The sequence below is a fragment of the Mesoplodon mirus genome (assembly GCF_964341445.2).
Source record: "Mesoplodon mirus genome assembly, chromosome: X".
Taxonomy (NCBI): Eukaryota; Metazoa; Chordata; class Mammalia; order Artiodactyla; family Ziphiidae; genus Mesoplodon; species Mesoplodon mirus.
In genome coordinates this window covers 99,616,814-99,640,317 of record NC_138981.1, presented here as the reverse complement: position 1 = coordinate 99,640,317, position 23,504 = coordinate 99,616,814, and the positions used below count along the sequence as shown (strand labels likewise).

The 23,504-nt window shown below is 51.9% G+C and overlaps 2 long non-coding RNA genes across 3 annotated transcripts in view; one reads left to right on the top strand and one right to left on the bottom strand.

The window, feature by feature from the left end:
* LOC309796418 overlaps positions 1-12,929 on the bottom strand; it is a 35,992-nt gene extending 23,063 nt beyond the window's left edge. Inside the window, exons 1-2 of one of the 2 annotated variants that reach the window (XR_014292453.1) lie at positions 12,700-12,929; positions 4,229-4,301 (exon numbers count right to left, since the gene is read on the bottom strand). This is a non-coding gene — a long non-coding RNA (uncharacterized lncRNA). Of the gene's footprint in view, positions 1-4,228; positions 4,302-5,945; positions 6,563-12,699 lie in introns of those variants that run through there. The other variant, XR_014292454.1, reaches the window with a different exon arrangement.
* Positions 12,930-14,234: 1,305 nt separating this feature from the next.
* On the top strand, positions 14,235-22,599 carry LOC309796684. Its single transcript, XR_014292488.1, has 3 exons — positions 14,235-14,423; positions 18,669-18,772; positions 21,972-22,599. It is a non-coding gene; the product is annotated as an uncharacterized lncRNA (long non-coding RNA).
* The last annotated feature ends 905 nt before the right edge of the window (positions 22,600-23,504 follow it).

The following is a 23,504-nucleotide window of genomic DNA, read 5'->3' as shown; positions in this document are numbered from 1 at the left end:
GGCCCGCCGGATCCCGGGAGGCCCTTCCTGGGCCTTGGGACACAGGGTATCCAGGACCCACCCGCGATGGGATGGAAGTGGGCCGTGATCGGTACGCACAGAGGGACGGCACCGTCCGCAGCGAGGGGCTCCAGGTCCGTCTTCCTCGGGAACAGGAGCTTTGCGGCCGGGGGACGCCCTATTCCTAGGCCTCCCTCCCTGTGGACGACCCGGGGGTCCTCTCGATTGGGGAAGACTCCTGGGATTTTTCACAAGCGGCTCCACGTTCTGCAGAGGCAGCCGCTGGCCCCGGCCAGAGGGGCACACTGAGAGCACCTGGGGCCGGCGAACAGTCAGAGCGCATAGCTCCCTCAGGACCAGGCCCCAAGGAAAGGCTCTGCCCACGTAAGGTCGCCTGACAACGTGTCGGGCCACTCACAGGCGCGAAAAGAGAGGGGCGCGGGGCGGGTTTCAGCACCCTTCCAGGAGGGGTACGTGTGGAGGGAGGGAGGGGTCCAGCCTGGAGACTTGCTCCCAGTCGGAAGCCCTCCCTCCACACCGCACCCCGACCCTCCCCCGCCCTGGGACCGGGCCCCCAAACCAGCCCACCACGCACCCCCACCCGGGCAGGGAAGAGCTGGGCAAAGGGCAGGAACGAGACACCGCACAGCTTGTTCCAGAAGCGGCCTATCGGGTCAGCCCGGGACTTGAAGGCAGCCCCGTGTGCCCAGGGGCATGCACCTCGTTCCTGGCCTTCGCAGACAAGCTGGATGAGTGGTGGTCATGGGGGAGAGGGCAAGGCGGGGAGGCGTTTCTCTCAGTCCAACAGACGTGAGCTTCAGGCAGCCTCTTCAGATCTCTTCCCCTTGATTCCCTGGCTGGGCTGCAGGTGCAAGCACAGGGCCGAGGCCTGGAGGGCCAGGCCGCAGTGCAAGCCGGGGCCTTGCCTTCTCGTCGCTGAACTGAGGCTCAGGGCCTCGTGGGGAGAACGCTGAAGCGTGCTGCAAATGCCTGGCCCGGGGGTCCACTCGGCGGGGCTCACCTCAGCTTCTCTCCTCTCGGGTCCTGCCCTCTCCTCTCCGGGAACCCGGTCCGGGAGCCCTCGGGACAGGCCAGGCCAGGCCTGGGCCACAATCCCGGAGACCCTGGGAGATGGCACCGCAGCCACCGACTAGACTCTTGGGCACAGGTGAAGGTCTCCTCCTGCGGTGGCTCCTGCGTCCCGCGAGCGCCGTCCCCTTCTGGACTCCGACTGCCAGCTCTCACTGGGCCTCGGGCACCCTCGGCACTGGGTAGCCAGGCTCCACGTGTCCTCTCTGAGCTGGAGAGCAAAAGGTCACTGGGCCCGCCTCGGCCGCTGCCGCCAAGGGCGGCACAACTCCCGTGGCCCGCGGTGGTCTCTGGCTGGGCCGCCCCGCGGCCCAGAGAGGCTTCCGGGGCCCTGGGCCCGCCCAGGCCGAACCTGCTCTGGCTCCGAGGGGAAGGGACACGCGGCCAAGTGCCCGGAGAACCATCGCCTGGCCTCCTTCGGAGCAGCTTCCTCTAGTCCCGCCCGGAAGTGGCGGCCTCCAGGGTCCACCGAGACTCCGCTTCCTGTAGCCCCACACGCCAGGCGGCCGGGCTGTGCGCCCTGTGCCACTGCCCGTCTCTGGAGCGTCCACGGCACCGCCGGGCCTTGGGCCATGCTTCCCGCCCCTTCCCAGGCGGGGCTCTTGACTTCCAGGGGCCACTGTCCAGTGTTCCCGACTTCGATCCCTTGTCACTCCTCCCCACGAAGGGACGGGTACGGGGTTCGCGGCATAGGCGGACCCGTTCCTCTTGATGGCAGTACTGCACCACGAGTGGCAACCTGCCCTTCCCCTTCCCCTTCCCCTCCCCCAGGCCCTCTCCCTCTGCCCTTGGCCCAGGGAAAAACGAAATGCCAACCCCTGCCCAACCTGGCAAAAGCAACATGGCTCATCAACCTGGCCACTTCAGAGGGGCGCGCCTCAACGTCTGGCCCTCCATCCTGCGGAGCCTCGTCTCTGTGGGGCCCTCTTCGCCTGCCTTTATGACTCCGCATCCAGGCACCCAGCCGGGGACCGGCAGCTGTGTCTTTAGCAACCCACATTTGCCTAAGACCTCGGGAAACACTCTGAGTGTGAGCACACAGATCCAGTCACGTCTGGCCGGTGCCTGGCGAGGCACCTTCTCACCAGTCACCGACGGGCAAGCAGCCCGAAGCAAAGGGCCGGCGGCGGCCCACAGGCACAGACGCGGTGCGGGGCGAGCTCGGCCTCCTATGGCAAGACGATGGACGGCCCCCGAGGACCTGGCTCTTCTCCCATGGCGGCCCGGGGGCGGGGGGGTGGGAGTGGGGTTTGGTGTTCAGGCGTGGACGGTGGCACACACGGGTCCGAAGGGAGGGCGGCCGGGCGCTGCCCCAGAGACGCCGGAGCGGGTCAGTCTCCTGACACCGCCCAGGGGAAGGCCAGGGATGGGAAGACACCCCCGGGGTGGGTGTGTGGGTGGGTGTCGTCTCCCGCCAACTCGCTGTGCTTTACACCTCGGAGCGACTGGGAGCCACCGGGGACCCCTCTTTCGTTTCTTTCCGGTGCACTGGGGAATGTGGTTTAGACACAGGTTCCTGCCCTTAAGCGTCCTCTCAGCGCCTGCCTGGTTGTGCTGTCTTGGATGGAGGGCGGGGCGGGCCACTGGGTCCACTGCTGCCACCGGCCCCACCCATGTTGGCTGAAGGAACACACTCTGGATGCCAAGTGCTCCGGGGACACGAGGCCTTGGAAAGAGAAGAGAGCTCGGGTTCACCGCCGCCTTGGGAAGCACCACGCGTCCTCCGTGCTGGAAGGAACCGGAGGGACGGGACGGGACGGGAAGTGATCGCGTCTTCTCTCCTCTTCCCTCGCTTTTGTCTCAGCACGTCTTCCTCTCTTCCTCTAACTCCGAATCGGCTGCGCCTCCGGGCCTTGGCAATTCTTTCAAGCCGCGGTACTGAGGTGCGTCGAGGAAAGAAAACCCAAAAGAGCCCCGCCGTGCCGAGTGCACGTCTTCCGGGACCCACGCCCCACGCCGGATGACTTGACTCGACGCCCAGATAGTACCGTGAAGGGCTCTTGGGATGGCCAAACAGGGTCCTCGGGAAGGCAGAGTCACCCCAGAAAGGCCACGCTGCCCTTGCTGCTCGAACCCTGTCTCCGCCCTTCGCTAACCACCAAACGGCAGCCACGCCGCCGACCCCTGTGCCGTGACGCCTCGCTAAACCACGGCGCCACACGCTCAGCAGCCCACCTGGAGAAGCCTTCAATTACTCTGAGCCAGGGTAGGAGGCGCCCTGCTCCCGGCAAGACTGTTTCAACAGAAGACAGGAGGGAGAAGGAACATACAGAGACAGAAAGAAAACACCTCCGGCTGCTGGTCACGCACCCACTCAGGCCACACTTCCCACACGGAAGAAGGGACGTACGTACACCTCCTGAAAGGCCCCGCACTGTCAAGTTCCTTGGTCGCCTCTGTCCAAGAGGCAGACTTGGGGAGTGCAAGGAGCCCTACAGCGGGCTGCCCCGGGCCAGACCTCCACGCCGCCCAGCGGGCGCCCCCTCTTCATCATCCCGCAAGGGCACGTTCCCGAGTCCTTCCTGGCTTGGTGGAGGGCCGTGGTGGAGAGAGCTGGGCCCAAGAGCGATCGGGAGAGGACGGGAGGAACAGCTATCACGGGCTCCCCTCAGAGCACAGGAGGCAAAAAGCCCACGAGGCCTGGCTCTCCCTCAAAGGGTCTCCCACCGCCGGCCCCCACGTCGGGCTGGGCTGGCACTGCTGCATCTCGGGGGTGAGGTGGGGCGCCGAGTGATCACGTCACGGGCGGTTGGCTTCACGGAGGCTGGAGCCCAGCCCGGGTCCTGGTGCCGGTGCAAGCGGCCCGGGCCCGATCCCTTTTCACTCTCCCCGCTCCCGCAGGGCACTGACCTCAAATGCCACGTACCCATCACCTAGGGTAACCGTACACAGATGCTCTTAGAGGCTCGCCCATGCACCTCTTTCTTCCGGCTCCCCAGTCAGGATCTGACTCGAGGGCCTTTCCTACCATGGCCAAGAACTCCGGCACAGTACACCGGTGTCCCCGTGCCACGCGATCCCACCTGGGAGTCCCTCCTTCTTGAGCCTTGCCGAACTACCAGAATCACTGCCTTTTTCCTCTGATGAAATAGACTATTTCAGACGGCGTAAGGGGAGAGAACAAGGAGCACGCACTCACCCAGAACACCAGCGCCTGGAGGTGACCGACGTCCCCGATTTCCCTCTTCCTCCTTTCTTCCGCTCTGTCTCCTCTGCAATGATAAAGAGACAAACAACGCCCATCACTCAGTGTGGGACCGCCACGGTGCTGGTGAACGGGGTGGGGGTGGGGGGCGGTCCGCGTACACCCCCGCCAGAGTAACCCTGAGAGAGAGTGCCTTCGGTTCCTATTCGTACCGGCACCCCCGGGTCAACCAAACACTTCCGAACAAGGCGCAAGCATGAAGAATCAGCTCCACTCGTCCTTCCGAAATGGCACGGGTGCCATCCGGGGCAGGGGGGGCCGTTAAGACAGAAGCAGTCTGTACACAAAGAAGCGCGTCCGGTGAAACCCTTGATCCCGTCATCCCCCCAAAACGCTTTCCGGTGGGAAGCACAGCCATCACACCCTGGCGTTTACAGGCGCAGAGCGTGTCTCCTCGCCTCTGCACCCGTGGGACTACGGCGGGACACCCCCAGGCATCCTGGCAAGCCCGCGCGCGTCCTCCACAACTTGCCAGCGGCTCCTACGACGCGTGGGTAAAGGGGCACCAACTCGTCTCCCCTCGGGCCGCACAAAGGTCCACCGCACGGACTTTCCGGGCATAAGGGCACGTGCTCTGGGACGTGGCCCACTTGAGATTTACCCTGCTCCTCTCCTCTGGGTGGAGGCGGACGCCGGAAAACGTACCCTGCTCTCGCTCACCCACACCCTGGTAACTACGACTCAGTGGCCCGCGCCTCAGAGCCGGTTCCGTGGGAGACACGAGAGGAGAGGGAGGAACAAGGCGGAAGCCCAGCGCCCAAAGACGAGGGGCACGTGAGACATCCTATGCTCCTGCCTCCGGGCACACACAAGGGCACCCTACCCTGGGCAGCTGTCCGAAAAGAACCAGAGGGGACCTAGCGGAACACGACGTCGACTCCGCACAGACGTGCCAACGCCACGGCACGCCCATAGTGCCGTGAGAGCAGCCGAAAAGGCAGAAGACTACCTATCACTACGTGAGCCTGGTGGGATCAGGGAGCAGGCGACATGCACACAGCCCTCTGCGGCCCGTTGGCTTCACCTGCATTCAACCCCGGGAGCATACATACGCTGGCAGAAAGGACGCGTGCTTCCCTCCGCACACGGGGACAACTTGGGAGCGGCCACCGAGCAACGGTGAGGGCTTTGGCTTTGACTGGCAGAAAGTTCTATCCACGGCGGCGCCCCCGAGGCGCTTACAGGGAAAAAGTACAAGAGAAGGGACCTTTTGTACACGCTCTAGAAGCGTACGTACACGTGCTTACATATGACGCACGCGTGATACGCACGCGCGCCCACGCACACGTCCGTGTACCTGCGTGTTTACGAATGAACGAGTGGAGCAGGGAACGAGTCCGGGGGGTTTGAGGCCAGAGTACAGACACACTCCCGTGGAGAGCTCCCCAGAAGGGTCTGCTGAACAGATGGCCCTCCCCAAGGTCACCTGCCTTTGCGGACCGGACCTACCCCTGTCCCAGCAACTCCAAACCACCTCCCTGCACCCCCTACCCCGGGCACTCCATGGCAGAGTGACTGCCTGACTGACACCCCTGGAGCTGAGCAGGGGCAATCTGCCCCAGCTCCCTGGCACCCCGTCAGTTCCTCCCGCTGCCACAGTGGCCTAGACCCTCTCGGGCCTGCTCCTGAGCCCTTAAGCCAGTTCACGTACCTGGATGAGAACAGCAGAGAGGCAACCACGCAGGAAGAGGAGAAACCCAGGTCCTTGTGCCACCTCTAGCTGGGAATCAATGTCCTGAGAGAGCTAGGGTTCTGCCCGACACGAACCAGGTGGGTGCCCGTCCTAAGGTGTGCAGACATGACAGGGTCCCGGTCGCCAGGACATGTGGCCCAGGCAACGTGGACTCGAAACCGCTCCCAGAGGGGTGTGGAGATGGACCCACCGATGCAAGGGTTCCTTGGGATGCCTCTACCTGTGCGCTCCTACTGCCAAGGAGAAGCCCCCAAAGGAAGAGACACCACCTCCCCCAACCCCCCAGCAGGGCCCACCCCACTCGGAAGGCTAGGATGGCTCTTGGGCCTCCCTGGGCCTCTGTCCCTGGGCCTTTTTTGATCCGCAAAGGGCGGAGGGAGAGGCCGCGCTCGCGAAGGTGCTGGGCATTTCTGGAGCAACAGTGCCATCAAGCGGAAGCTTTTTGAGCACGGCCTCCAGCCCCTGCCTGTGGATATACCTTGGGGAAGGCCTGTGACGGGAGGAGGGCTGCCTTTGGAGCACTCAGAGGACTCCCGGGCCGAACCTGGCCGCCGGGCACGCCTCCAGAGTAGGTGTGGAAGCGACACGCGGTGGGGTTCGGGGCCGGGCTCGCCCACCGAGGAGCCCCTGGCTGCCAGGCCCGGCCCGCCCGCGCTCCCCACTCTCGGGGCCGGGGCCTCGGCAGCCGCCATGTTCAGGAACAAGGAGCTGAAGCTCCACCCCAGGGCATCTGGGCCCTGGATCCTGGGCCTCCCGGCAGGAGTGAGGTCGGCCAGTGGGGTCCCTGGGGTCTCAGGGCCACCGGGGACCCAGGACCCGTTGCCGGTGCCCCGGCGGTGGCCCCGGGCCCAGCCACCGTGGACCACGGGGAGAGGGGAGGAGGTGGCCGCCCGGTCCCCTGTCGGGGGCAGCACCCCGCAGACAGCCCGGAGAACCTTTCCTCCTTCCTGCTTGCTGCCAGACGCAGACCAGGAAGAGTAATGCAGGGGCACACTGCACGTTCCACTCTCTCACAGTTCCAGCTGTGTTTCGGTCTGTTTACTTCTGGCTCCCTCCAAGAGAGTCCGGGTCCCAGGGCCCGCCGGATCCCGGGAGGCCCTTCCTGGGCCTTGGGACACAGGGTATCCAGGACCCACCCGCGATGGGATGGAAGTGGGCCATGATCGGTACGCACAGAGGGACGGCACCGTCCGCAGCGAGGGGCTCCAGGTCCGTCTTCCTCGGGAACAGGAGCTTTGCGGCCGGGGGACGCCCTATTCCTGGGCCTCCCTCCCTGTGGACGACCCGGGGGTCCTCTCGTTTGGGGAAGACTCCTGGGATTCTTCACAAGCGGCTCCACGTTCTGCAGAGGCAGCCGCTGGCCCCGGCCAGAGGGGCACACTGAGAGCACCTGGGGCCGGCGAACAGTCAGAGCGCATAGCTCCCTCAGGACCAGGCCCCAAGGAAAGGCTCTGCCCACGTAAGGTCGCCTGACAACGTGTCGGGCCACTCACAGGCGCGAAAAGAGAGGGGCGCGGGGCGGGTTTCAGCACCCTTCCAGGAGGGGTACGTGTGGAGGGAGGGAGGGGTCCAGCCTGGAGACTTGCTCCCAGTCGGAAGCCCTCCCTCCACACCGCACCCCGACCCTCCCCCGCCCTGGGACCGGGCCCCCAAACCAGCCCACCACGCACCCCCACCCGGGCAGGGAAGAGCTGGGCAAAGGGCAGGAACGAGACACCGCACAGCTTGTTCCAGAAGCGGCCTATCGGGTCAGCCCGGGACTTGAAGGCAGCCCCGTGTGCCCAGGGGCATGCACCTCGTTCCTGGCCTTCGCAGACAAGCTGGATGAGTGGTGGTCATGGGGGAGAGGGCAAGGCGGGGAGGCGTTTCTCTCAGTCCAACAGACGTGAGCTTCAGGCAGCCTCTTCAGATCTCTTCCCCTTGATTCCCTGGCTGGGCTGCAGGTGCAAGCACAGGGCCGAGGCCTGGAGGGCCAGGCCGCAGTGCAAGCCGGGGCCTTGCCTTCTCGTCGCTGAACTGAGGCTCAGGGCCTCGTGGGGAGAACGCTGAAGCGTGCTGCAAATGCCTGGCCCGGGGGTCCACTCGGCGGGGCTCACCTCAGCTTCTCTCCTCTCGGGTCCTGCCCTCTCCTCTCCGGGAACCCGGTCCGGGAGCCCTCGGGACAGGCCAGGCCAGGCCTGGGCCACAATCCCGGAGACCCTGGGAGATGGCACCGCAGCCACCGACTAGACTCTTGGGCACAGGTGAAGGTCTCCTCCTGCGGTGGCTCCTGCGTCCCGCGAGCGCCGTCCCCTTCTGGACTCCGACTGCCAGCTCTCACTGGGCCTCGGGCACCCTCGGCACTGGGTAGCCAGGCTCCACGTGTCCTCTCTGAGCTGGAGAGCAAAAGGTCACTGGGCCCGCCTCGGCCGCTGCCGCCAAGGGCGGCACAACTCCCGTGGCCCGCGGTGGTCTCTGGCTGGGCCGCCCCGCGGCCCAGAGAGGCTTCCGGGGCCCTGGGCCCGCCCAGGCCGAACCTGCTCTGGCTCCGAGGGGAAGGGACACGCGGCCAAGTGCCCGGAGAACCATCGCCTGGCCTCCTTCGGAGCAGCTTCCTCTAGTCCCGCCCGGAAGTGGCGGCCTCCAGGGTCCACCGAGACTCCGCTTCCTGTAGCCCCACACGCCAGGCGGCCGGGCTGTGCGCCCTGTGCCACTGCCCGTCTCTGGAGCGTCCACGGCACCGCCGGGCCTTGGGCCATGCTTCCCGCCCCTTCCCAGGCGGGGCTCTTGACTTCCAGGGGCCACTGTCCAGTGTTCCCGACTTCGATCCCTTGTCACTCCTCCCCACGAAGGGACGGGTACGGGGTTCGCGGCATAGGGGTTCGCGGCATCGGCGGACCCGTTCCTCTTGATGGCAGTACTGCACCACGAGTGGCAACCTGCCCTTCCCCTTCCCCTTCCCCTCCCCCAGGCCCTCTCCCTCTGCCCTTGGCCCAGGGAAAAACGAAATGCCAACCCCTGCCCAACCTGGCAAAAGCAACATGGCTCATCAACCTGGCCACTTCAGAGGGGCGCGCCTCAACGTCTGGCCCTCCATCCTGCGGGGCCTCCACTGTGGCGTCTCAGTGCAGTGTGTTTGGCATGTGGGAATGAGTTCCTCTTGATGGCAGTATTGCACCAGAAATGCCATTCTGCCCTTCCTCATCACCCCTCCCTCATCTCCTTTGGTCATCTTAGCCTGTCTCCTGGCCAGAAAAACGAAAGGATCCTCATCCAGGTAGCTAGCAGTGGATCTGAACCTATTCCCTATCCGTTTTTGTGTCCTTAGCACTGGAGTAGGGCAAGAGACCTCAGCAGATGCACCACACGTGGTCCTAGCCCCTGCTTACTAGTGCTAGCTGAGGTACAGTCTACAGTCACAGAGAGGCCAGCCTGATGGTTTTACACACAGGTCAGCCCAGAGGAGGTACATTCCGTATCAGAGACACCAAAGGAACCAGTGTTGGTGGAGGGTCACTCTGTTTACCACTGTTTAACACAATGCCAGGAATTAAATATAAATTATAAATATAAATTAAATATAAATTGCTCTAAATCAGTGTAAAAAGCCCTATCTTTAGGTAATGCCAAGTCTAGCATTTCCTTTTTAAAAGCATTTTATAGCTTCACCCACCCAATCACTAATGTAGGGTCTCTGCGTCATAAAAGAACAAAAAATATCAGTGGAAGAAGTCTTTCCAGAAGAAAATCATCAGTATTTGGTAACCGTTTGTTTCAACAGAGAAGATGTTTATCCCTTTTACTAGGCAATGCAAAGGAAGGGTAATGCAAATATATTACGGTTGTTTTGTTCTGACCCTGTTAATAATGTCTGGGTCTTAATCTCTAGAGTTTCTTAAGCCCATCTTGTTATGTATTGGGAAGGATGTCTCTACCCTTTCATTATACATTTATTGAGATATTCATCCTCTTCTGGAATCACCGGATCAAAGTCTGTTATCAATACTTCTTGTCCATAATAATCAACTGAGCCCCTAATTCCTTGTTTCCTATTGATTTCAAGTTCCTCCTGTTTGGAAAGACACCTGGGACCTCAAGCAGACAGGCCTCTTTATATGTCCGGGTGTTAACTTTGGTCAAAAGGGCACAGTTATACCACCTTGCTCACAGCCTTGGGTAGGGAGCTTGTGTGGGTCAGGACCTAGTCACTGGCTTAATAAATAGGAGGGTCTCAGCATCCTTTCCACTTAACATTAACTTGCAAAATGTTTAGAAATCTTAGAAGTGTGTAAAAAAAAAGGGAAACCAAGGGTTTCGGTATCCCTACAACGAGGTGTTTTAGAAAATTAGTGACACTTGACTCTGCAACAGTGCGCGTAAGAGGGAAAACATTTCAGAGACGTTGATTTTTAACTTCTTTTTCCCCGACTTTACCCACCCAGTGCTCAAAAATCCAGCACTCGGAGGGGTACGTTTCACAAAGTTCTAACCTTTCGAAGGGTTGATTAGAATATGGAAAATATACCATTCACTGAAACCGAGAAAATTAACAAAAGTCCTGACAATCAAGTGCTTTACCAATGTCTTTTATAAGCCAATTCCATAAATAAATATCCAGTTAGAAACAAAGTTTACAGGATTTTAAATTATCAGTGATGAAAGATTATATGCTTAGGGCAATGTTAATACACACATGAAAATCTACGGGAGGAAAACTTTAGTAAAATTCCCGTAGGACAGACAAGTAGACTTAAACAAGAATAAAGATGTACTACATTCTCGGATAAACAGACTTAGACTCCAGAACATAACAATTCTTCATCAGTTAATCAAGCAATCCATTCTAATCCCAAAGAAAATCCAAAAGGCTTTTGAACACTTTGTTATTTTCCACTGTTAATAAGGGAAAACAAACAGGCAGAGATATCCAAGAGCGTTATGACAATGAATAGCCATGTTGTGAGAGAACTAGTCATACCACATGTGAAAATATATAGTAGAACACAAAGTTCAAGAACAGACGTGAAGATATACAAGAATTCAGTATACGCTGAGGCAGCCTCCCAAATCAATGAGTACAGACAGCCTTGGGACAAAGTGATACCCATCTAGAATAGGCTCATAGTCCCACACCTCTCACAATACACCACGATGAAGTGTACAGGCATCCAAGAATTAAAGGTACAATGCACAGAACCATACAACTAACTACTAGAAGAAATAATGGGCAAGATTCCTTTATAGCTCGGGAGCAGGAAAAGCCTTTTGTACGTCTGACCCAAAAATCCATTAAAAAAAACAAAGGATAAATGTGAACACCTAAAATTTACCATGCTAACGAAAAAAGCATAATCGAAGTTAGAAAAGCACTGATAAACGGGAAAAAAATATTTAATTCACATCAGTAGTCTTCCTAACATAGAGAGCAAGCTTCTAGATATCATTTAAGAGTAACAACCAAGAGAAAAAGACATTACTAGTTCACAGAAAAAGAGCCACAAAAGGCTCTTAAATACACAAAAAGATTCCCCAGCCGCACATATAAAGGAAATACAAACAAAAACTACACTACTGTATAATTTCATACAAAGTATAAGTTCCCAACCAAGACCTGCCCTTTCAGAGGGGCCTGTATTACCTGCCATTTCCTCACCTCTCTTGAGTGTGACTTGTCTCAAATCCCCTTTACCCATGAAATGGTTATAATCCCACTGTAAACAAAGTACAGTCCTTTATATGAAAATCCCTGACCCTTTAATTTCGATTGCCCTCTCATGCCATCAAATCTCTACGGAAGTTCTTCGAATTTTTAAATTTTGGTAATAAGGCCAATCTTCTGCCAATTATCAGTAACAAGAAACAAGCATTTGCACGAACACGCACCCTTAACAGTGTCATAAAAAAAATTTGTGGGTTTTTTCCTTTTGGAGTTTTTTGTCCACATACAGCTTGCTCACCTTATTCATATTTTGTATTATGACCATGAACTTCTATCTTTGATAACCTGAAATTATTTCTTTAAAAAGCTTCATTGCTTCTTTCATTAATAAAAGGCCTTCTGTTTTGCACAGAACTGTAAATAGATAAAAACATAAAGCACCAGTATTCCCATCACTTGCAGAGAGACCCTGAAAATTTGGGGGTTTATTCTTCCATGTGGTTAAATGCATACGTGAAAATGGAGCTAGCAGTTTTTTAGGTCAAAAATTCATGAAAGGACATGCTACTTCTCTAGGGATACATTCCGGGGAGCCCAGTCCCTGTCGGCAGCGCACTCAATCCCACCCAACCAAGCCGACCCTCCTGCGGCCACGTAAATGGGGAGGAAAGGGAGAAGGAGTTGGCGGCCCCGCACTCTCCTCCTGCCCGCCCCGCCCTCTGACCACAGAGAACCGCTTCCCGAGGGGCTCTCCTTGGACGCTCTCCCTACTGGCGCCAGGGCACAGAACTCAGGCGGCGGTACAATTCCGGCGCCCACGCTCAGCCAGCCTCGCCTAAACGCCAGACCCCGGCCGGGCCCACGCGGCGCCCCCTCGGCCCGTCCCCGCCTCCCCCCGAGCCGGCCAGGATGCAGCCACCATTGGCCTACGTCGCACGCCAGGCATAGGCTGCCCAGACGCTAGAGGACGGGGAGGGTCCCCGGGATCAGAAAGGCTGCCGGACGGAGCCCAGCCCCCGGCCCCGCGTCGCCCCGCGTCAGGGAAAGGAAACGAAGGAGGCTGAGGGGACCCACCTGGCTGAGGCCACGCTCCAGCGGAAAACACCCGGTCAGCTCTGAACTTTGCGCGGGGGCCGGCGGGACTCGACGGCGCCCACGCCCACCCCTGCCGTAAAGCGGCGCCTGCGTGACCCCGCGTAGACGACCCCCGCCCCCTGTCGTCCGCGTCTCCTCAGAGAAGCCCGGGAGGTGGGGCGCGGCGGGGCGGAGGGGAAGGGGGAGAGGAGGGGTTGGGAATCCGGGTTCCTCGGTGTTGGCCCCGCCCAGGGGAGGGGTGGGACATCCTCAATTGGTCCCAGGAGCCGAGAGGTGGGAGAGGTGAGTTTGGGAAAGTCTGAGAGGAAACCTCCGGTGTTTTGCTCTCTGCTCGGGAGAACCAACTTGTCCCCCTTGTAGGGTCCCTGCCGCCAACGATGTGTGCGAAGGAACAGTAAAAGGGAAATTTTACCGTTCAACAGTCGCAAAACTATTTAGAGGAAAGAAGTTTAAGTACACTTGCAAACGATGTGACGAGTTTGTATCCTTCATATGCTTGAGGTTATTAATACTTGAATTGCTCCCTCCTCAGGTAAGAGGCAGAGTCCCAAGAGCAGGGCACTCCCTAAGCCCCGTCACTTCCCGCTCTTTGCCAAGGACCTGTTAGGGAGCCAGCGCCTCCGAAGCGGTTTTCCGGGGCTGCTGCAGGTGGTGTCCACACCGCCTAGGTGGGTGGGGATGTGCTGCGTCCGAAGGAGTCGCAGCGACTCGCAGGTTTCTCCTGCCTGGCGGGTGCCTTGACTTATTTTTTCCTGTTGAGAAAAGGAACACGCTCCTCTAGAGAAATAACGTTCACATCAAGGAGACACACGTAGCATAGAGAGGAAAAGGAAGATGACAGGTGATGCCGCCACTCCGAGGTGAGGAGTGTTAAACTGGGGCTTGTGTCCACCCAGTACCTTGTTCCCTGCAGAGGGGTGCAGCGGAGGAGAGAGAGCACGGGAGAGAGATTCAAAGAAAGATCTTTAGAAACAGTTGTCTCTAGGATCGTGGGTAACCGGCAGCTTTTTGGTGACTAAAACAGTCGAGGCTGTGAAGATGTTTTTGTTAACTCTTTATTTCCATTGACAAATGTAATTCTTGCTTGGTTATTTCTTAAGCAAAAATATCTCCAGAAATACAGAAGTTTTTCAAGGGAGAACTAAAGTCACCATGCCCAGATCTACTCCCCAGTGTAACCACCCTTCCAAGAAACACTTAAAAGAAATCCATGGGCTCTGCAACGACCCCAGGGCAGCACAACTGGCCTGCTGACTGCCCCTAACTCCTCAGGATTTCCTGCCTCCATTCTGCTCCCCCACTGAGGACCTGCACAGGCCCGGGCCCCCCAAGACCACCTGCTGTCCGGCTGGTCCCAGCCTTGGCTCAGGCTCTGACTCACAGACTCTTTTCTGACCCATTCCCTGCTGTTTGGGCAGAGCTGGTGGGAATTTCCAGGGCAGAAGGGAGGAGGACAGTGAGGACCCTGAGGTGCTTAGTTCTGGCCAGGCAGCTGCCTTTTTGCATTTCAGGTCAACACAGGAAATCTCACAAAGCGAAGCTGCCTTCAACTCCTAGGGAGTGAAGGGAGGGTTTCATGCTCTGCTACAACTTGCCCACCTTGTTGAGGGTGGAAAGTGAAGAGAGCTTCCACCTCCTCCCCACGCGGAATTACCTGACCAGTCCCTGGGCTCTGGATCTCAGCTGGCCATCTGGATTCCTCTGTGAGTTTCTTTTCCTTCACTCTGGGGGGCAGTGGCTGTTTCTCCATGCAGAGATCCAAGCCAAAGTCTTTTTTTCTGTCTCCATTCCCTGGATGAACACAGATGCAGTAACTACTCATTGTGCCAGGAAATCGAGGTCCAAAGAGGCTACGTGGCTTTGCCAATGTGAGCTGGGAGGGGTTCACACACACAAGGGGCAAGGGGGGGGGAGGTGGGGAGGCGGGGGGTCTCATGCTGCAAATCCATTGCTCTCTCCATGCAAATGGCCACTGAGGGCAAGAGAAGATGTTCAACGTCATTAGTCATTAGGGAAATCAACATCAAAATCACAAGAGATGCCACTTCACGTCTACCAGGGCAGCTTTAATTTTAAAAATGGAAAATAAGAAGTGTAATAAGGATGTGCAGGAACTGAACCCCTCATACACTGGCTGGTGGGAATGTAAAATGGTGCGGACACCATGTAAAGCAGTTCGGCACTTCCACCAGAAGTTAAACATAGGGTGACCACATGATTAGCAAGTCCACTCCATCTAGAAAATGGTCAATGTTATGTATTGTAAGAAAGGCAAAAGTATTTTTTCAACCTTCTTAGGGTCCCCGGCTAGGTCTGAAAATGAAACTGATAAAAACAGATTAACAGAAGAAAGGCGTACAAATTTATTTGGTATAAGTTTTATGTGACATGGGATCCTTCATGAGCAAATGGTTAGACTTGTGTATCTTATGCTAGGTGTGATGAAGAGTGGACAGTCATGGAGGAATATGATAGATTAAGGAAAATAAGGTAATTGTAGTAAATGGGGGGTCATTTAGCAAGGCCTGTTTGTTTGGATTCTTCTTGGCGTCCCTTCTAATTCAGAGATAAAGAGGCTCCTTTCCTAATTCTTGTATGGACTAGTCCAATTTGAAGAAGATAAAAACAGCAGTTGGAATTTTTTAAATGATAAGGATCATTAAATGTTAGATTAAAAGTTTTAATTTAATCACATATCCTCTTCTTTCTCTTTTGCAAAACCTTTTAAATACTGTTTCAATTATAAACTACTGTATACTTCTGGACCCAAACCATAACCTCCGAAATTTCTTTTTCCTAATAAAATACACTTACAGTGTAATCTTCTGTTCCTTCCTCATCACCCTTAATACATATTGAAGAAAAACACTAGCCATATTATATTAAAGTGACAAATGAAATGAAGTTACATTAGATATGGTTAGAAGCAATCAACCTCAATACATCCGCACTGTGTTCCTTCAGCTTTCACTTGCTTACAGTGGGTAGTTCCTTGGGAGATCTGTGAGATGGCTATCCAGTTCTATGTTCTGTGGTCTCTAAAGTCAGCCTTCTTGATAGCAACAAAAACCAAGTCCCCCCACCCTCTCTGCTTAGAGTGAGCTCATTCAGCTTCTTCGGATTGTCTACTACACGTTTTAAAAAGGATATTCCTAACTCGTGTAGATTTGGTGAAAGTTGAGGTTCTTTTCTTTTAATGTTAATGTCTTACACAAATGCTTTTGAGCAATTGCCAGCCTTTTTTTAAATTAAGTAATTAATTTATTTATTTATGGCTGCGTTGGGTCTTTGTGGCTGCACGTGGGCTTTCTTTTTTTAGTTGAGGTGAGCGGGGGCTACTCTTCATTGCCGTGCGTGGGCCTCTCATTGCGGTGGCCTCTCTTCATTGCCGTGCGTGGGCCTCTCATTGCGGTGGCCTCTCTCGTCGCGGAGCACCGGCTCTAGAGCGCAGGCTCACTAGTTATGGCACACAGGCCTAGCTGCTCTGCAGCATGTGGGATCTTCCTGAACCAAGGCTCAAACCCGTGTCCCCTGCATTGGCAGGCGGATTCCTAACCACTGCACCACCAAGGAAGCCCAATTGCCAGCTTTGTAAATACCTAGATTGTCTTTTGCTTGTTTCATGAAAGCATAGCTACAGTTATACTAGGTTCTACCCAAGTTTCATGCCTTTTCTTTTTACATCCTATGAATCTTTAGTATTTCTTTCCTATTGGTAGAAGGGAGAAGGATTGAAGCACAAGCTCAAAGCTCTAGTTTTCATCTGTCTGACAAGAAACTAAAGTGCTTTCATATTTCTTCAAAACTGTGTTTTCATGGAGATTAAATTATCACTTTTCCTCTATCACTCCAGCATCACAGAGCAACACAGAGGTTACTTAAGGGTTTCTAAAGACATGCCTTTGCTTTTTCTGTCACTAGAATAGATTCTAACAACTTGAGCATCACATGTTTGCATGAAGCTTTCATTTATATTGGTGAAAAAAATGCATGCTTTGTGATTAATAGACCTTTATATATCCAATGTTCTTATTTTAAGTAGCACATTCAACACTCACTTTGAGAATCTTAGAATCCACTCAGTTTTAGGCACTGTGAACAGTCACACAGGACTGGAGCAAACTGTGACAATCTATCTGCCAAAGCTTTCTGTAAGGATATATTTTGGGGAAAGGAGCACTGAAAATAATAACAAAGTCATTTTAGTGTTTGTTTGATGCTTTATTCTCTTCACTAACATTTAGAATGAAACCATGTATGTTCTCCCAATGACTATTTGTATTCCTCTCTTGTTCTGTCACTTAAAGAAGCAATATAAAGCAAAAAAAAAAAGAAAGAAGTTAGTTATAGAATGATAAGCAGTAAGATCTTATCTCAGCAATGCTACTACCTGGCTGTGGCTTTAAGTAAGTCACACTCCTTGCATCTTAGCTTCTTCATCGTTAACCGTGGAGGATAAGGATTAGTGGACTTCAAAGAAGGGTCTTCCTTCCCACTCACATATTTCAGACCTGTGTGATTCTGATTCTATGTGTGGTTGCTTTTAAATTACAAGCAGAAAGATTGTGTGCCTCTCTGCAAAGGTAGCAATGGAACATTTACATTAGGAAGTTGTGGACAGTGTGCTTGTGTAGGCACTATGCTCAAAAAGCCCACGAGGAGAAGCTAATTTCAGGAGGGGAGATGGGAGTGTGGATTCAGAGAAATCATGACACGGAGAGTAGTGAAGTTGAACAAGCTGACATCTCAGTGAACTAGGAAATCAGATCACTGATTGATCATGAAAGCTCTGGGGAGGGTTTGAAATCTAATGAAACTAGAGAAGATTTGGATCAACCACTTGTGGCACGTTTTCCAGGGATTCTGGTATGAATGGATAAAACAATTATTAAGTAGTATTTCAGGTTTGACCCCATACTGCTCACCCACTCTTTCTTCAGACTTGGATCTGAATGCCTTTTATAATTTCTAAAGTTCAAACATACTCTAAGAATGAATATTTACTAACAGTTAATGTAATTTTTATTGTTCCACATGATCTTTCACTCTTAGAAATAGAAGTAGCATTATTGGGATATGCCTCCAGCTTTCTAAAATGACTTGAGGTGACCTTGCAGCAAAGGTGAAATAAGATGTCATTCCTTCGCTGAACTTAAGAAGTGTTCATGCTAAGTATGCAGGCTTGTTTGGACTTGCTTAGAGGCTTGAGTGAGATAGGAGTTTTGGTAGGGCACTGCAGAAGAATGTCCACCATTCAGCTGATCTCTCTGGCTTAACACTGGGTTTTACCTCTCACGTTCCATCTCATAACATTGTATACAAGTGTTTTGATTTGCCATCTCAAGGAGAATGCCGTTATGGCAAATATCATTCTACTGTCTGATTTCGTGGTGCACATCTTTTAGAAAGCTAGAAAATTAAGAATGAAATAGAATGATTATAATTTGTGTTAATGTGCATCGATTCGAATGTTCTAGAAGTGTGATCTCTTTTCAAGGTTAAATATATTTAAGAAGTTGAACTGACAGCTTATCCTTAGCCTTCATTTTCCAATTGATTAAACTTAAATACATGGTATATAACATTAAAAAACAGCATAAATTATTAAGATCTAATCTTCATCAGTAAACAATAAAAATGTCCATGATACTTGAAGGAAAATGTGGCCCACCCATTTAAAAATTTTTTATAATTTTTCTTTTCCAGCGGTGAAAATGGTGCTGTTTGCCTTGGGTTGAGGGCATATTTCTTCATTTCTACCACTACCACCACCAGCACTAGCCCTGTCCCCACACAGTGGTTTTAAATTTTCATGAAAATAATCATGAGTGAAAGGCTGGGAATTAAAGAAGCAAAGAATGTTCCATTTACTTTATATGTAATGTTGTTTAATGCTTTCAGGAAATTATATGTTATCAAGTGTGTGTTTATGGTGATGATCATTGCAGATAAATGAAGAATTCAGAGCCTGAACCTAAGCTCAAAATAAGATGCCAAAAAAGGAAGCAAAGATCAAAGAGCTTGGAACAGAATTCCAGCAAGCTGAACCCAGGTAATGAAACTAGATATATATTCTATCATGTCAAGATGTGATAGAAAATTACCTTTTAAATGGAAGGAAAACATGACCAGTAACAGACTTTCTTGTATATCAACATTTTAGTTTAAATAACTTTACAGATCTGATTTCCTAAGACAGATCATTTCCATGTGTGGAAAGACTCGAGCATTAGTTTTTTTAAATTTGCCTAAATATTTTGTGACGGAATGTATTATACAAGCAAAACTGTTTTTGAGAGAAAATTTTCATTTTAATTTGAAAACTTGCGTCCCCTTTTGTATTACTTTCAGGTCTCCAGAGAAACAGAACCAATAGGATATATATATCATATGTATATATATCATATATATGTATCATGTATATATATCATATATATATATCATATATATATATATGAATTGGCTCACATGATTATGGTGGCAGGCAAGTCCCAAGATCTGCAGGGTGAGTTGGCAAGCTGGGGACACAGGAGAGCCTTCGGTGTAGTTCTAGTCTGAATCCAAAGTCCTGAGAACCATGAAAGCCAATGGTTTATAGTTGGAAAGCCAGCACTCTTGAGACCTAGGAAGAGCCAATGTTTCATTTCGAGTCCTAATGCAAGTCTAGGTATACGGGCTCAGTAGTTGTGGCTTGCGGGCTGTAGAGCGCAGGCTCAGTAATTGTGGCTCTTGGGCTTAGTTGCTCCGTGGCGTGTGGGATCTTCTCGGGCCAGGGATTGAACCCGTGTCCCCTGCATTGGCAGGTGGATTCCTAACCACTGTGCCACCAGGTAAGCCCCCTAATTGCTTTTAGATATGGCAATTGAAACTATCTTTCTCCTGAATATTATTTTACTTAATCATCATCAAATAATATAACAAAATTTACCATTTTAACCAGTTTTTAAGTGTACAATTAAGTGGCATTGAATACTTTCACAATGTTGTGCAACCATCACCACTATCCATTTTGTGAACATGTTCATCATCCTGAACAGAAAGTCTTTACTCATTAAACAGTAACTCCCCATTGACTCCTCCCCTCCAGCCCCTGGTAACCACCATTCTACTTTCTGTCTCTATGAATTTGCCTATTCTAAGTACCTCATATAAGTGGAAGCATATAATATTTAATAATGTTTGTCCTTTTTGTCTGGCTTATTTCACTTAGCATAAGTACTTATTCAAGCCCAGGTCTAGGTGCTACATGAGGACTTGATATCATCTGACTCTGAGCCATAACACTAACAAACCAACTTAAGAGTCAACTTCTAGGGGACTTCCCTGGTGGCACAGTGGTTAAGAATCCACCTGCGAATGCAGGGGACACAGGTTCGAGCCCTGGTCCAGGAAGATCCCACATGCCACAGAGCAACTGAGCCTGTATGCCACAACTACTGAGCCTGTGCGCTAGAAGCCCCTGAGCCACAACTACTGAGCCCACGTGCTGCAACTACTGAAGCCTGCACACCTAGAGCCCGTGCTCTGCAACAAGAGAAGCCGCTGCAATGAGAAGCCCGCGCACCACAACGAAGAGTAACCCCTGCTCACTGCAACTAGAGAAAGCCTGTGCGCAGCGATGAAGACCCGCCGCAGCCAAAAATAAATAAAATTTAAAAAGCGTCAACTTCTAGAGGATACAATTAATCAAGCAGCCACATGAACCTTCTAAACTAGTAATCAATATAATGAAACCAGACTACAAGTAAATATTTGGATATGAAGCCAGAGATAGAGAAATCACTTATGGTCAATAAGGTTCCAAATAGTGGAAAGACCATATCCAAGATCAAATGTTTTACCAACAAAAGACAGCTGCCTTTGTTTTGAGAGTCTACCAAAGGATATAGGCTTGGTGATAAGGCAATGCTCAAATATAGGAACCCCAAAACAGCAAAAAGTATTAATCTGGAACTTCATGTAGCCATTGGCCTGTACATGCTAGTCAGTGTATGTGTTGAAACAGAAAGAGGGCAATGAATGTGGCCCATTGAGAGTAGAAACAAACCAAGAGACAAGGTAATGAACAAGGGGTTGACCTGCATCAGAAGATAGACTTTGCTTTTGCCGTTATGAGCCAGGGTTTCACGTGACAAATTCACACACATGGGGCTCTCATGCTACAAATCCATTGCTCTCTCCTTGCTATACATGGACCTTCTGATTTTATCTTAGGGTTGTCGGGGAGGAAGACATTTTCTCCTACTCTTCTAGGTTCTTCTGCCTGGTCTAAGAATTAAATTGGCATGAGACAGATTAATAGGAGAAAATCAAACAAAGTTTAATAACGTATTCATGGGAGGGACCCAGGAAAACTGAGTAATTCACAAAAATGGCTGAAACCCTCACCTTTAATACCATCTTCAGCTAAAGACAAAAGAGGGTGTTAGGGGTAGTGGTTTGGGACTTCACAGGGGAGGAAGGCAATTCACATGGAGATGGAAAAGCAAATGTTTGGTAAATATATGCTGGGCCAGGCAGAGACAGTGGGAGACAGAGAGGAATTGTAACAAACAGACTTTGCTAGGTTCCTCCCTGTCTACACACCTAGTTCATATTATAGTTATCTATGGTGATAGCTCCCTTCCTGGAATAGGTCCTCTATCCACATTCTTTAGGGGAAGGTCAAATCTTCTTCCTGAGTCTTTTCGTCTTGATTATTTTCAGCTCGAAATAATCTGCATGCCAAAGAGACATTTTGGGGTGACAAATTTTGTTCCCCTACAGAGCGGAGACCAACTTGACCTGCAAACCTTCATAACACTTGATGCTTCTAGACTCCCAGCCTCAGCTCCAGCTCCAACTACCCTTCTCTGGGCTGGGCCAGTTTCAATGCCAATAAAGGCGAGCTCAGTATACTCTAATTCCTTTCTCAGCCACAGGCCAGGACCATCATGACCTGCTTTCTGACTTGCTTCTGTTCTCTCCAGTTTTGCCTTGGCTCAGGTTCTTTTTCTCTTTTTTTTTTTGAAGATAAAAGGAAGCATCAGGTTAATGAAAACCTAATTTACATACTGTTCTGTATGGCATTCAGATTAATAGGAGAACAATGGATATAATAAGAAAATTATACAAGGATTGAATTTCACATGGATCATTTGATATTCTACCTGTGCTGTGAGCAAGTCATGTTGCATTAGATCAAATCCTGATTTTATTATGTTACCGAATATCCCATTGTCGCATCCTCACCTTTTGCCTCTTCATTACAGGGATGTAATCGCAAGATGAACCCCTCAGAGCTTGTGTTCAACTGCCCGTGTGTGCCTATTTCACAATCTGCCATTGTTACAAGACACTCTGGTTAATAAGCAGATAATAGGATATGCAAATTGCATGTACCTGATGAGGAAGGAAAAGTGTTTGGCTCAGGTTCTTGAAGATTACTTCCACTCAGTGTCTCCACCCCTACCTGTGGATGGATTTTGATTTACAAGCTCAATATGAGGCAGGAGATAGATGGGCCCCAGGGTGAGCGGCTGGAATTTGTTTCCTGTGGACCGATACTCCAAGATGAAGAGAGGCTGAGCCCAGATAAGAGATAAAAGACCACGTATTTCTCATTCTCAAAGTCAAGGAGACCTTCCTGACTATGAAGCTCCTTGGAGGTCAAAAGGGGAGTGATGTCAAGCTACCCATAGGCCTCTTCGCTGGAATCCATCTTGGCTAAGAGATGCATGCACACACGGGAGGGTCCTGAGATATACCAAATATGGACTCAGAACCAGACAAATCAAAATGATTGGCCAAAGGAAACACGGAAGAAATACCCCATATAAGTGATTTAAACTACCACGAGGGCACGATTCTCTCTCTGAGTCCAACCGTGTGTCTATCCACATGTACAGTACTCTTCTTCCTCCTATTAAACACTTTGTTTCACTACTTTCCATCTTTGTGGGAATTCTTTTCGGCAAAGCCGAAGGGCCAGGGCCTTGTCACTGGCCACTGGTCTAGCGGCTAGGATTCAGCGCTCTCTGCCGCGGCTCAACCTCAGTCTCTGGCTGGGAACCAAAACCCCGCTTCAAGCCGCTGCAGGCTGAGGCCACCCGAGATCAAATACTCAGTGCATCAAGCTCACTCCCTTGGCCCCTACATCTCCTGGAACTCCACAATTCTCTCTGGCCTTCTGGTAAGGCAGGAGAGAGATGGGCTCCAGGTTAGACATTTATTATCAGCCTCCTGTTTATACTTCGAGATAGAAATAACATCAGGAACAGGGTAAATAGCTAGACTGTGTCTCCTGTGGACACTTTAAGATAACAGTAATGGCAGGGGCAGAGAGGGGCTAAACCCTGCTTCGGCAAAAGGTCAAGAGGTCACATATTTCTCATCTTTGGGGTTAGGGAGACCTTGACTGCACATGCACAGAAAGGCTCCTCAGGGATAAAAAGGGAGGGGACACCAGATCAATAATAAGTTTTGCTAACTTCCCAAAGGTCCTCGCGCTGAAATCCACCTTGGCTGAAGGATGCACGTGCACATAAGGGAGGGCCCTGAGACAAATCAGCTATTGGGTCAAAACAAGACGAATGGCCAGAGGAAAACAAAGACCTGGAAGACTGCCCCCTTATAAACGATTTAAACTTCCCAAAGGCGCGACTTTCTCTGAGCTCACCTGTGTGTCTGTCAGCATGTACTTACTCTGCTTTTGTAATAAATACCTTACTTTCCTCTCTACCTTCTGTCTCTTTGTAAAAATTTTTTTCGAGGCAGACAAGAACTGGGGCACAGACCCTAGCCCC